The following is a 12632-nucleotide window of genomic DNA, read 5'->3' as shown; positions in this document are numbered from 1 at the left end:
GGAGTGATGGGAGGGTCTGTTGGCCAGCTCAAGCACGGAATGCAGAAATTTTCAGGTTCAATCCCCAACATCTCCAATTTAAAGGCAATATGTAATAGAGAGTGTAGCCAATATGAAATTAGAGATATCAGTCCCCAGGCGGGACCTGGAGATCCCCTGGTTTTACAACTCATCTCCAGGAGACAGAGATCAGACTGCCCTTGAGAAAATGGCTACTTTGGAGGGTGGACTCCATAGTTTTGTACTCCATTGATGTTCTTCCTCACCCACCCCTGGCTCCACCCCAAAGTCTTCAGGTATTTCCTAACCCAGAGCTGGCAACTCTATATGGAAGACATGGGGCCCTGGAGAGCTGCTGCTAATTGAAGTAGATGATACTGACCTTGATAGACCAATGATCTCACACTGGCTCATTCTGCTCATGTTGGATATTGCCCTTCCAATGCACTTTAGAAGTAGATTTCCCTGTTTCACACAGGAAAATACTGCGGCAAAAGTGCATTGAAAGGTGCATTATCCAACGTGTGCGGAGTGGGTTTTCGGTGCAAGCCAGCTTCATGAGTGGACTGGCTTGAATGACATCTGGCCATCCAGGCCTTGATAAGAGAAGGGGTAACTGTGGGAAGACTCTGGTGCCCTACTGCCATTTACCAGCGCATGTCCAATCTGACCGGGATAAGCATCCTTGGTTGCCTGCTCCTTCAAAGATGCTTTTTCACAGGAATAGGACCTTGTGGAAGGCAGCTGGTTTCCTTTAGTTTGTCCCAGTGATCTGAAGCAACCTTGTTCTGGCCCATCAGGGTCAGTGAATGCAGCCCTCGGCACTGGGCAGAAAGAAGTACAGCGTACTCAGATGATCAGGTACTTTCACTTCACACTTCCTGTGGACTGCTGGAGGCAGGATATAGCGCCGTGAGCAGTGACAAAACTCAGTATTCTCTGGCTCCTTCCTTTTGCCATTCTCCTTTTGTGTAATTCTTTGTTTTTGACATATATGTGTATTTTACAAGGGGAGGCAGTTTGTACAGTCTGATCTCATCAAATTTTGGAAGCTAAGCTGGGTCGGCACTTGGATGGGAGACCACCAAGGAAGATGCACTGTGGCAGGCAATGGTGAAGCACCTCTGCTTCTCACCTGCCTCGAAAGGCCCTTGCTGGGGTTGCCCTTAGAGCAAAGTGCCCTGCGGGGGGCATAAGGAGACAAGCGGTCCCACATATAGGTTCTTTCTCCTTTACTCCAAAACCTGCAACCCAGACTGGTTGCCTCACTCTGCCTAATGGTACATGTTAGAGTATGCAAGATCTGCAGTGTGCATCATTCAACAGCATACATGAAGAATATCCTACAGGTGGCGTTGGAGGAGATGTATAGTGAGCATATTTAGACCAGGAACTTCCTGGTATTTACAAAATAATCTCCTCCTATGTCCTGTTGGGCTCAGTTGGAGACTTCCTGGTCCTTTGAGCACACTTCCTCCCTGCCTTCAAATGAAGAAGAACAGTTAATCAGTTAGACCAGGGATTCCCTACCAGGGGTCTGTGGGAGTTCTGAAGGGGGTCCACAGGAGCCCTGAAGTGGCATGGTACGGGAAGGGGATCTAGGCTATCTTTGTAGCTCCTACTCTTCTTTCCAGATGATATGAGGCGGACCCGCCATAGTAGTAGTAAAGGTGGGGGTGGGGAGAGCAAAAGGAGGTCTAAGGGTGAGGGTAGTGATGTCACTTCCAGGGGCATGGCAGGGGGTGTGGTCACATGACGTCGCTTCTGGAGCTAATCGAAGTCTGAAAAATTATTTCAGGGACACCTCCACAGTCAAAACGTTGGTAAAAGCTAAGTTAGATTCTCTCCTCTCTTCTTTAACCAGTTGTTTCACTTCCTAATAAATGCTATTTCTTCTTTAAGCGGCCAGCACTATTCTCCCCTTTGCATATTTAATTAACTCTGAAGATACAGGAGGAAGAGAAACCAAGAGACCACTATCCTCTAGCCCAGGGCTCCACAGCCTTTGTGAGCCTGTAGGCGCCTTTGGAATACCAGAGGTGGGTAATGGACACAACCACAAAATGGCTGCCTTATGAGGCCATGCCAACAACAAAATGGCTACCTTGGGAGGTGGAACCACATGCACACAGAAGAAGCTCAAGTGCAGGGGAGAAGCTGGGTACTTTTTAAAAAATACAGGTTTCTTGTGGCCAGTCAGAAGCCCGACAGGGCAAGAGACCCACCTGGCCCTATGGACTTTCCATTAAAAATACACCCACTTTCTAAAGAGCCAGCTTGGTATATTGGTTAGGAGTGCAGACATCTAATCTGGCGAGCCAGGTTTGATTCTCTGCTCCTCCACATGCAGCCAGCTGGGTGACCTTGGGCTCGCCACAGCACTGATAAAGCTGAGCAGTAATATCAGGGGCTCTCTGACTGAGCAGTAATATCAGGGGCTCTCTCAGCCTCACCTGCCTCACAGGGTGTCTGTTGTGGGGAGAGGAAAGGGAAGCCACTTTGAGATTCCGGGTAGAGAAAAGCGGCATGTAAGAACCAACTCTTCTTCTTCTAAAGACACTTAGCAGGCACCAGACGAAGTCATGGTAGACACCCAGACCACCACTTTGGGACCCCTCTAGAGAATGGGAGCTCTGTCTAATGCAAAGCATTTATGGAAAAGAAGACAGGGATTTTTCTACAGTTTGGGAACCTTTCTACAGCTCTGTAGCCCTTACTCCACAGGTCCCTTCCTATGGTCTTAGAACAAAAAAAAACACATCCTTTCCCTGTCATTTAGAGCCCTGCCTCTCTATAAGATAGCCTTGGCTACAGCCACAGCACTGTGGGTTGGATGAGGCAAATGGTCCATGCTAGATGGAAGGTTACAGAACATAACCATCAGGGTCCTTCTGCTTTAAAAATCTATGAGCCACTTTGGGGGCCATTATAAAACTGGGAAGTTTAACAATCGTAGACTAACAATGTTGGGGGTGGCGGTGGAGGTTTTCAAAAAAAAAAAGCATCAATTTTATTTCTGTTTCTTTTAAAACTCTAATAGTTATAAAGTGGTGAAATGAAGACCAATTCGCACTAATAGGAAGTTAAATTATATGAGATCATCAAGCATTAGATTCCTTATCTGGTTTCTAAAGTGCTTCATTCTTCGTTCTTTATTGCACAGCAAATTGGCACTCTTAAATTATATTTGCATTCTCCTCCCCCCCCCATTGTAATAGGTTTTCACTTTCATTCTTGTGCTAGGGTCATTTGTGTAAAGTGGAAACGGAAAGGGTCCAAATCGCCAACTTCTTTGCCTTAACTAGGGGGGGAAAAACATTAGCACCTCTTCTTGTGAATAATGTTGAGATATTTTCGCAGGCCACAAAATCAGCTCAAAGTTATCCCCCCCCCCCCCCGAAATATCCTAAAGTCAGTCACGGCTTACAATAGTTATGCTAATAAAGGTACTCTGAATCTGAATCCTAAAGTCAGTCAAGTGACATGTAAAACATGAAATCACTGACAACAGTGGCCATGTAATAAATTCAGGTGCAAGAGCATAAATGTATATACCAGGGGTGGCCAAAGGGTAGCTCTCCAGATGTCCATAGACTACAATTACCATGAGCAACGCTGCTGAGTAACAGAGCATTTTTAAAGTATGCAGTTATTAGTTAGTTACCTTTGTGGATGATGCACAGACCCAGACTCACAGCACTTTGAGGTTTAAAAGAGAGATAATATTTACTGGAAAGGTTATTTACAGAAATATATTATACTAGTAGTAGAGCCCGCTGAAGCCAAAAGTCAGCGGGCGCTAGGGGCCTGGGGAGCTTTTTTCTCCCCCCCCCAATCTGGAAAAAAGCTCCCCAGCCGCGGAGCACCTTCCCTGGGGCCTGGGGAGCTTTTTTCCTTCCCCCCCCCGTTCCTGAAAAAAGTTCGCCAGGCCCCGGGGAAGGCGCTCTGTGGCTCTGCGGGCGCTAGGCACTTACAGAGTTCGGCTCCGTCGGGCAGCGGGGCCTCCCCTGGGAGGCAGGCTTTCGGCGGCGGGCTTTTGGCGGTGGTGGTGGGCTTTCGGCGGCGGGGCCTGCCCCGGGCGACGGTATTGTCTTCGGTGATGTTTTGTCTTCGGCGGGGGCTGCCCTGGGCGGTGGTCTTGCGGCGGCGGCAGCCTGAGGCGGCGAGAGGCGCTTCGCGCCTCTCGCCGCGTCAGGCCGGGAGCAACTGCAAGCCGTGCTGTGCGCAGCTTGCAGTTGCTGGGAATCAGAGGGACCAATTGGTCCCTCCGATTGTCTTTCATGAGGAAGGGTCCAATCCGGACCCTTCCTCATCCCGGACACATCCCGCCCCAGGAGGGCTTACTGTTTTATTTAGTCCGTGGCGCCCGTGGCGCCACGGGCGGTTTACAGATTCTTCTGCTTCAGTCTCCTTACTGAAGGAGAGTACAGAAGCTTAAAAGATAGTTACAAAGAAAACACATTACAAGCCCCTATAGCTGGCATAATGCAGACTACATGCCTACACATCCGTAGAGAGCCTTAATCAACACCGCTCCTTGCTTCTGCAAAACACACACACTGTTCTCCTCTTCCTGAAGAAAGAGGAAGTGGGAAGAAACCCACCTTAAACCAAGGAATCCCCAAGACATGTGCTTCAAAAATCTGGAAGGTTTTTCCATTGCAACCTCACCTGTGACCACTTGAGGCCACTAGTGAACACTCAGCTACAACTCAGCTGCTTAAACAGCTTAACAACTGCCCTTCAAGACTGACTTCAAATTACTTGCTGATTGCAATTCCAATACTTAGCCTGCTGGTGAACTGACACTGCTCATTGTTGCTGTGGAAGGCGCCAAGTGATTCCTACAGCCCTGGTAGAGGTGCTGGGGCTCCTTCCTGGCCACCAGCAGACCTCTAAGGTAGCAGCCCTGACGGGAGCTTTTTCAGTAAGTTCAGTGTCCAGCTTCCCCCTGCCTTAAGTGCACAGGCCCATCCATAGATGGAGCACAAGGCTTCTGTTCAGCCTGCTGGACTAGAAAACTAACCAGTCATTCGATGGGCATTTAATGTGCTTTCAATCCACTTCAGTGACAGTGTGCAAGCAGCGTTGGCCATTCCGCACAGTAAAATGCGGTTGCCCAGTGGATGGGAACTGGATGGAAAGAATATTATTCAGCCTGCGTGAAGACACAGAAACAGATTTATGTCCGCACCAAAATAACTTTCGCAGCCAGAGCCGATCGCCTCCTGCCCATTCTCCAGCCAATTGCCCCCTGAAGAAACGGATGCTCCAGAGAGATACTGAAGGCACACGGCACAAAAAGGACACTAGAACAAAAGAAACCCTGGAGCCGCGATGCAAGGAGGATGGGCCTTTTGCTTCCTGCAATCGTTGCTTTCGGCCAGCGGCTTGTCTGTCGTGTGGGATTATTCAGCCTTCGCTGGGAGGGGGTCGAAATGAACCATGCCATTTCATTGTCCACGTTATCAGGCAAACACAGTCGCCTACCAGAAAGGCTGCATTCCCCCCCACACACACACACACACTTATACACCCTGCCCATTCTTTCCCTATCCCACTTCAGTGGGTTAATGGTGATTCAATCTACAGAGAGCTGGAAGCTACTTCTCTAAGCAGGAGCATTTGAATGAAAAATGGGCAACCCACCCAGCCAAATCTCCCTTGGCAAAATGATCCCGTTTAATCAGTGCTATTGTTTATATCTAGACAGGGGCTTTTAATCTGAGTATCTATCTACTAATTCTAACTAAAGGAAAGGAAATGGCAGAATGGGGAAGGAGGGAGGGAGGGAGGAAGACTGTAAGTGGTGCTGCTGCTGAGTCAGTTTTTCCTTTATCTATCCATCATGGCAAACTGCAGCAGGCACAGCTGTGACTCTAGAGGAGACCCCCCCTTGCTCAGGTTCTAAGGGTAGATCAAGGCAACATCTGCTCCAGAATCCTGGGAAGAATTCTCTCTTTTTTCTTCCTCTCTCCCCTGTGCGTATGCACCTATTTTTAATGGCACGTGTGCCGTAATGTCAGTAACCAAGAATTAATAATACTCCTCATTAAAGGAAATCAAGTGTGCTTGTTTTGGTTTGTTTGTTCGTTCATTCATTTATTTACCACCCTCCCCTGAGGCTGAGGGAAGATCACATGAAACACAGAGGAACAGGAACAATACAGAAAAAGTCAGTCACCGTAAATAATAATAGAACCGTCATACAGAGTGAGAACAGTAAATTCATAACCACAGGATACTGATGGACCCATAGTTGGTTTAAGCATACCAGGCAGAAAAAAAGAGATTCTACATCTAACATCAGGAATGTCAGCTCTGTTCTCTGTTGTTGACTGATCCTTTATATTGTTACAGGGTATTGGTAAGCATAGTTTCAGCTTTTTAAGCCTGTTGGGGAGTAACTCTGTTTAGGATTGCACTACCGAACACCCCGAATATGGACAGCTCATTGACATTTTATTCATTTATTCGAATATTTATGCCCCACCTTCCCCACAACTGAAGGCAGATTGCAAATTTAATTTTTAAAAAATTGCATTTAAGCACACATAATATCTTCCCCCAACACTTGAAACACCCCTAAATGCCTATGAGCCGGCTTCAGTTGCTACAACCTCTGGCATTCCCTTCGGTCATCATCTTGGGGCCTCTTGCAGAGGCCTGGCCCCAGAATGGCTTAGTTAGCTGTTACCAGAGGAAGGGCCTTCTCAGCCGTGGCCCCTACCCCGTGGAATGCACTCTCAGGGGACACCCATGCTCTTCTGGACTTGTTTAGTTTCTTCAGGCCATGCAAAGTCAAATTATTCAGATTGGCCTTTGGGGGGTAACCACATGTTTGAGTTGTTATTGGTATTATTAGAAATACTACTTTACACAGAGAGGGATTAAAATGTGGAATTCGCTGCTGGAGGATGTGGTGATGGCCACAGGAATAAAAAGCTTTAAAAGGGGATTAGATAGATTCATGGAGGATAAGTCTATCATTGGATACGAGCCAGGCACTAAGCCTCTGAATCCCAGAGCCAGGAGGCAACTTCAGGGGAAGGCCTCGGCCTCTATGCCCTCTTGTGGGCCCTCTAGAGGAACTGGTTGGCCACCGTGTGAGACAGGATGCTGAACTAGATGGACCACTGGTCTGATCCAGCAGGGCTCTTTTTATGTTCTTATGTGGTATGTTGCTGCATACATATTTTAATACAAATTTTACTGTTAATATTTTACATTCGCCATTTGTGTTTATGTTGTTTTTACCTTATTATATGGCTTTAATGTTGTGAACTTCCCTAAGACCTGCTGGGTGAGCGACGACTAAATAGATGGATGGATGGATGGATGGATGGATGGATGGATGGATGGATGGATGGATGGATGGATGGATGGATGGATGGATGGATGGATGAGAGCCAGTTTGGTGTAGTGGTTAGGAGTGCGGGACTTCTAATCTGGCATGCCAGGTTCGATTCTGCACTCCCCCACATGCAGCCAGCTGGGTGACCTTGGGCTCGCCACGGCACTGATAAAACTGTTCTGACCAAGCAGTGATATCAGGGCTCTCTCAGCCTCACCCACCCCACAGGGTGTCTGTTGTGGGGAGAGGAAAGGGAAGGCGACTGTAAGCCGCTTTGAGGCTCCTTTGGGTAGGGAAAAGTGGCATATAAGAACCAACTCGTCTTCTTCTTCTTCTTGAATGAATGAATCAATCAATCAATCAATCAATCAATCAATCAATCAATGAAGTGCCCCTTTCACTGCCTCAGGCAATCTCTTCCATAGAGTGGGAGGCAGTTGATGCCAGACCAGCTCCCCTAAACATGGAACAGCTCAAAGGAGGTAGTCCAAGGACCACCACTGGTACACGGGGGAAATGGGAACAGACCTCTGCAAAGGATGTAGTCACCGGCACTCCAGGGTTAGGGCTTGGTTCCACCTTTCCTTTCCTTCCTTATAAATTAATAAGTATATTCTTCTTTCCCGTCCTTCCAATACAGCTCAGGGTGGGTGACAATATTATTAAAAATAACAAATTAATTTAAAAGCATAGACATCACTTTGATTCCCCTCAATGAATACATTGCAGATGAGGAGCGTTCTAGGGTTTGCAGAGCAGATCTCTTCCACCTTTAGCGGTGAGGCCAGCACTTCTCGGTGGTTATTTGAGATCCTGACCATAGGCCTGGTGGAACAGCTCTGTCTTGCAGGCCCTTCAGAACTGATTTGAGGTCCCTCAGGGCCCTGGCCTTTTTCGGTAGAACGTTCCACCAGGCTGGGGCCAGAGTTGAAAAAGCCCTCGCCCTGACCGAGGCCAATTTCACTTCCTTTGGACCAGGGATCTTGAGTAGGGTTTTTTTTTGATGCTCGTAACGTTTGCTCTTTGGGGGATATAAGGCGCATTGTCTAAGAGACACTACCTTTTCAGTATGCAGATCTCATACTACAGGCAGTGAGAAAATGAGATTACTCCAGATGGGAACTCATCTCCAGACTACAGAGATCAGTTCCCTTGGAGAAAATGGGTGCTTTGGAAGGTAGATTCTATGGCATCGTACCCTATTGAGGTTCCTGTCCTCCCCACACTCCATCCCTATATGTCCAGGAACTTCACAACCTGGATCTGGCCACCCAACCCTCCCCTCCCCACTGGGGACTACGGGGGACCTGCCAACCTTAGTGCTTTCGGGAGCATGGAAGTTATGAGAGATCTGTCCAGCACTGTTTTTTATATTAAAAATTCATTAATAATAAAAAGCACATTATGTTGATGCACAAACTTTGCTGTTTTTTTAAGCATGCATTTGTTTTCAAATGTCATCTAGGAAATTGAGATGAGAGAGAGAGACGCGGGGGTCCATCTCCTGATAATTAGCTCCCATTCAGGAAACATCAACTTCCATTAAGGAACATTAACACTCTTTTTAATAGGGCAAGTTGAAAAGGATAGACCCATTCACAGTGCTCAGGCGGCATCTCCCAACGTTATATACAAGCAACACAACCTCGACTAGGATGGGCAGGATGTGCATGAGGAAATAGCTGATATATCGGCTGACAGGAGACACGAGGGGGGGGAGGGCGGGGAGTGGGGGGGGGTTTCACAAGGAAACTGAGGACATCCACAAGAACATGATCCCCAGGAAGCTGCATCTTGATCGGACTCATGAGCATCACAGGCAAGCTGAGTCTCAATGCCGCTGTTCGGCTCTGTCTCGAACGCCAAGCAATTTTGCAGTGGCCCAATAGCCACTGGGCCCTGGCCTGGATGGCCCAGGCTAGCCTGATGTCACCAGATTTCAGAAGCTAAGCAGGGTCAGCCCTGGCCAGTTCTTGGATGGGAGACCTGGGCTCATTCCGCACCTATTAGATAATGCACTTTCAATGCACTTTAGAAGTAGATTTTCTTGATCTGCACAGGAAAATCCAGCTGCCAAAACACATTGAAAGTGCATTATTCTATGTGTGTGGAATGAGACTAGGACGGCCCGTTCTCAGTACTCAGATAGTCCCTACAACATTCTATCCAAGCAAAACAACCACCACTATGGAGACGGCCCAGGCTAGCCTGATCTTAATAGATCTCTTATGCTAAGCAGGGTCATTAGTAGTAGTAGTAGTAGCAGTAGTAGTAGTAGTACTCAGATAGATTCTTATAACATAATATACTAGCAAAACAACCACTATAGTAGGCAGGATAGGAGACCTGGACAACCCAGCCTGACATCAGATCCCAGAAGCTAAGCAAGAATAGTACTGGTTAGTAGTTGGATGGGAGACCTGGATGGCCCGTTCACAGTAGTCAAGTAGCATCTCACAAAGAACAAAACAACTACCACTATGATGGGCAGGATGGGAGACCTGGATGGCCCAGGTTAGCTTGACCATGTCAGATCTCAGAAGCTAAGCCAGATCCGCACTACTTAGTAGTTGAATGGGATACCTGGACCGTACTGACAAATTCTCACATTATATACAAGCAAAACAACTACTGCTATAATGGGCAGGATGGGAGACCTGGACAGCCCAGGCTAGTCTGATCTCATCCAATCTCAGAAGTTCTTGGATGTGACTTCATAGGTGTAGCACAAAGGCTGGTGATGGCAAAACACATCGGAACATCTCTAGCCTTGAAAATTCTGAGGGTTCATCATAAGTCAGCAGTGACTTGATGGCCAAGCATGACAAGGAGCCACTGGCACTCCAGGGTTATGGCTCGGGCACACCTTTCCTTTCTTTACTCATGCAAGTGCAACATGCCACAGATTCTGCATTGCAACGTAACATATCCCATTTAGCCATTTTGATTTTGAAAACAAAGGGGTTGACGGATACCGGGGAAGATGAGGAAAAGGGCTACCATATCAGTGCTCTCCTCAGCACAATGATACCGCTGAAGTCACTGTGCTTAGAAGCATGTCGCTCTGCTTCATACTGCACCGCACCACTCCCATGAAACACACGTGCCAGAACAAGCACGCTCAAACTGCTCTGGATCTGGGCAGCTCGGGAGAGACTTCAAAGGAGTAAGTCTTCCAATACGAAAGGCCAAGCAGTGTGCCTCTTCAACCGGAGGACGGGTCAGCAGCACCGGATCCAGACAAGGCAACAGCTGTGAGCAGCTCAATGGACACTTTCAAGCTGTGGGGATGGAAACGACCATTGGATTTCAGTTCCTAGGATTAATACCCGCAGCTGCGCAGGCCAAGCCGGTCTGTGATCAATCACCCCTGGTTTTTAACTAGTCTGGGTTGCTTTACCAACTGTACCCCTTCCTGGAAAACCGGATCTGGCCAGGATTACTGGTGGCCTAGTGGTGTCCAGATGAGTCTACTGAAACGTGCTCGTCGCTCTTCGTGGCCTTTGAAGTGCGTTGGGAAATTCCAGCTGGATCAGCTTTTGGAAAGGGCAAACTACCCGTGTCGATCATAGTGATATCAGTGGGATTTCCAAGCCCTTTGGTGTCTCCTTCTGGGAGAAGAAAAGGATTCAAAAGTATTTTTTTTTTCAAAAATGTTGTCAGCATATGGTAACGTTCCTCTGACATTTAAAAAAAAAATCCCGCTTTTATACCATCGGGGGAAGGGGATACGTAATCTTTTACCCAATTTATAGCCACTTCATAAGCAGAAATCAGTTCCAGCTACTCTTTGCATTCCTTTGGGGGGACTTTGAAGTCTCCCCCCATTAACATTGTTCCATAGACTAGTGAAGCTGGCATCTCTGCTAGAAGATGGATGGAATCATGGAAGACGCTAGGAAGCCCAAGTTCAAATCCTCACTTGGTTTTACAGTTTATCTCCAGGCGACAGAGATCAGTTCCCCTGGAGAAAATGGCTCCTTTGGAGGGTTGACTCCGTTGCATTATACTCCACTGAGGTCCCTACCCACTCCAAATCCCACCTACTTCCAGCTCCATCCCCAAAATCTACAAGTATTTCCCAACCCAGAGCTGGCAACCTACTTCTACCATGTTTTGACTGAAAGGAAAAAGCAGCGTGGTGTAGTGGTCAAGAGAATATGGGAAACATAACTGTGTAACCAGCATCTAATCTGGAGAGCTGGGATTGATTCCCTGCTTTTCCTCCACATGCAGCCAGCCTGGTGACCTTGGGGTTGACAAGCACTGATAAAGCTGTTCTGACCGAGCAGGAATATCAGGGCTCTCTCAGCCTCACCCACCTCACAGGGTGTCTGTTGTGGGGAGAAGAAAGGGAAGAAGATTGTAAGCCATTTTTAGACTCCTTCAGGTAGAGAAAAGTGGCATATAAGAACCACATCACTGATAAAGCTGTTCTGACCGAGCAGTAATACCAGGGCTTTCTCAGCCTCATCTACCTCACAGGGTGTCTGTTGTGGGGAGAGGAAAGGGAAGGCAACTGTAGGCTGATCTGAGACTCCTTCGAGCAGTGAACAGTGGGGTACAAAAACCAACTCTTCTTCATACGAAATAAATTAACTGAAAGTGAGAAACAAGGGAAGTCTGAAGCCAGACACAGCAATAAAGTCTGTAATTAATGCAAATGAGTGCCCACCATGAATATACTGGATTGGTTTGCCCGCCCAAACATATCAAATTAAATTTCTAAATATTTTCTAATATTATTCCCGGTCCCCAGCTCTGGTCCCGCACGTTCCATTTGCAGTGGGTTTGCCAGAGTGTAAATAAGGGCAGCCGCATAAGACGGCCTCCTCTTCTTGGAGGAATTAACCAGTAGAGCATTTCTAGGACAGATCGCAATTCATATCATGAAACAAATAACTTTTTTTTTCAAAAACAAAAATCTATTACCAACACTTCCGGCAACAGGAAGACCTCAGGTAAATAGAAACCCAGCTACCAGGCGATGTCAGATGTCCAATAATTATACACTCGATCGCTTAAGTTGGTTTTAATGCCATCAGAATCCGTTCTTACGGTCAAAGGGGAAGTAATTAGCATCTTGACAGATAAGGGGACAATGCGGGGACAGCTGCGGAGCTCCTGAGGTCGTATCGGATTGAAGCAGGAGCCCTTTTGCTCTGGAAGAGGAGTGGTCTCAGGAGAGAAACCTTCAACTAAAAATGATTTTCCTGTTTATAAATATGCATTGCGTGACTTCTTCCCCTCAACCAAAGTTATTATGTTTTGACAACAG

This window comes from Paroedura picta, chromosome 2 (genome assembly GCF_049243985.1).
Source record: "Paroedura picta isolate Pp20150507F chromosome 2, Ppicta_v3.0, whole genome shotgun sequence".
NCBI classification, from domain to species: Eukaryota; Metazoa; Chordata; class Lepidosauria; order Squamata; family Gekkonidae; genus Paroedura; species Paroedura picta.
The sequence above is the reverse complement of the archived record's forward strand: the minus strand, read 5'-3'. Positions refer to the sequence as shown.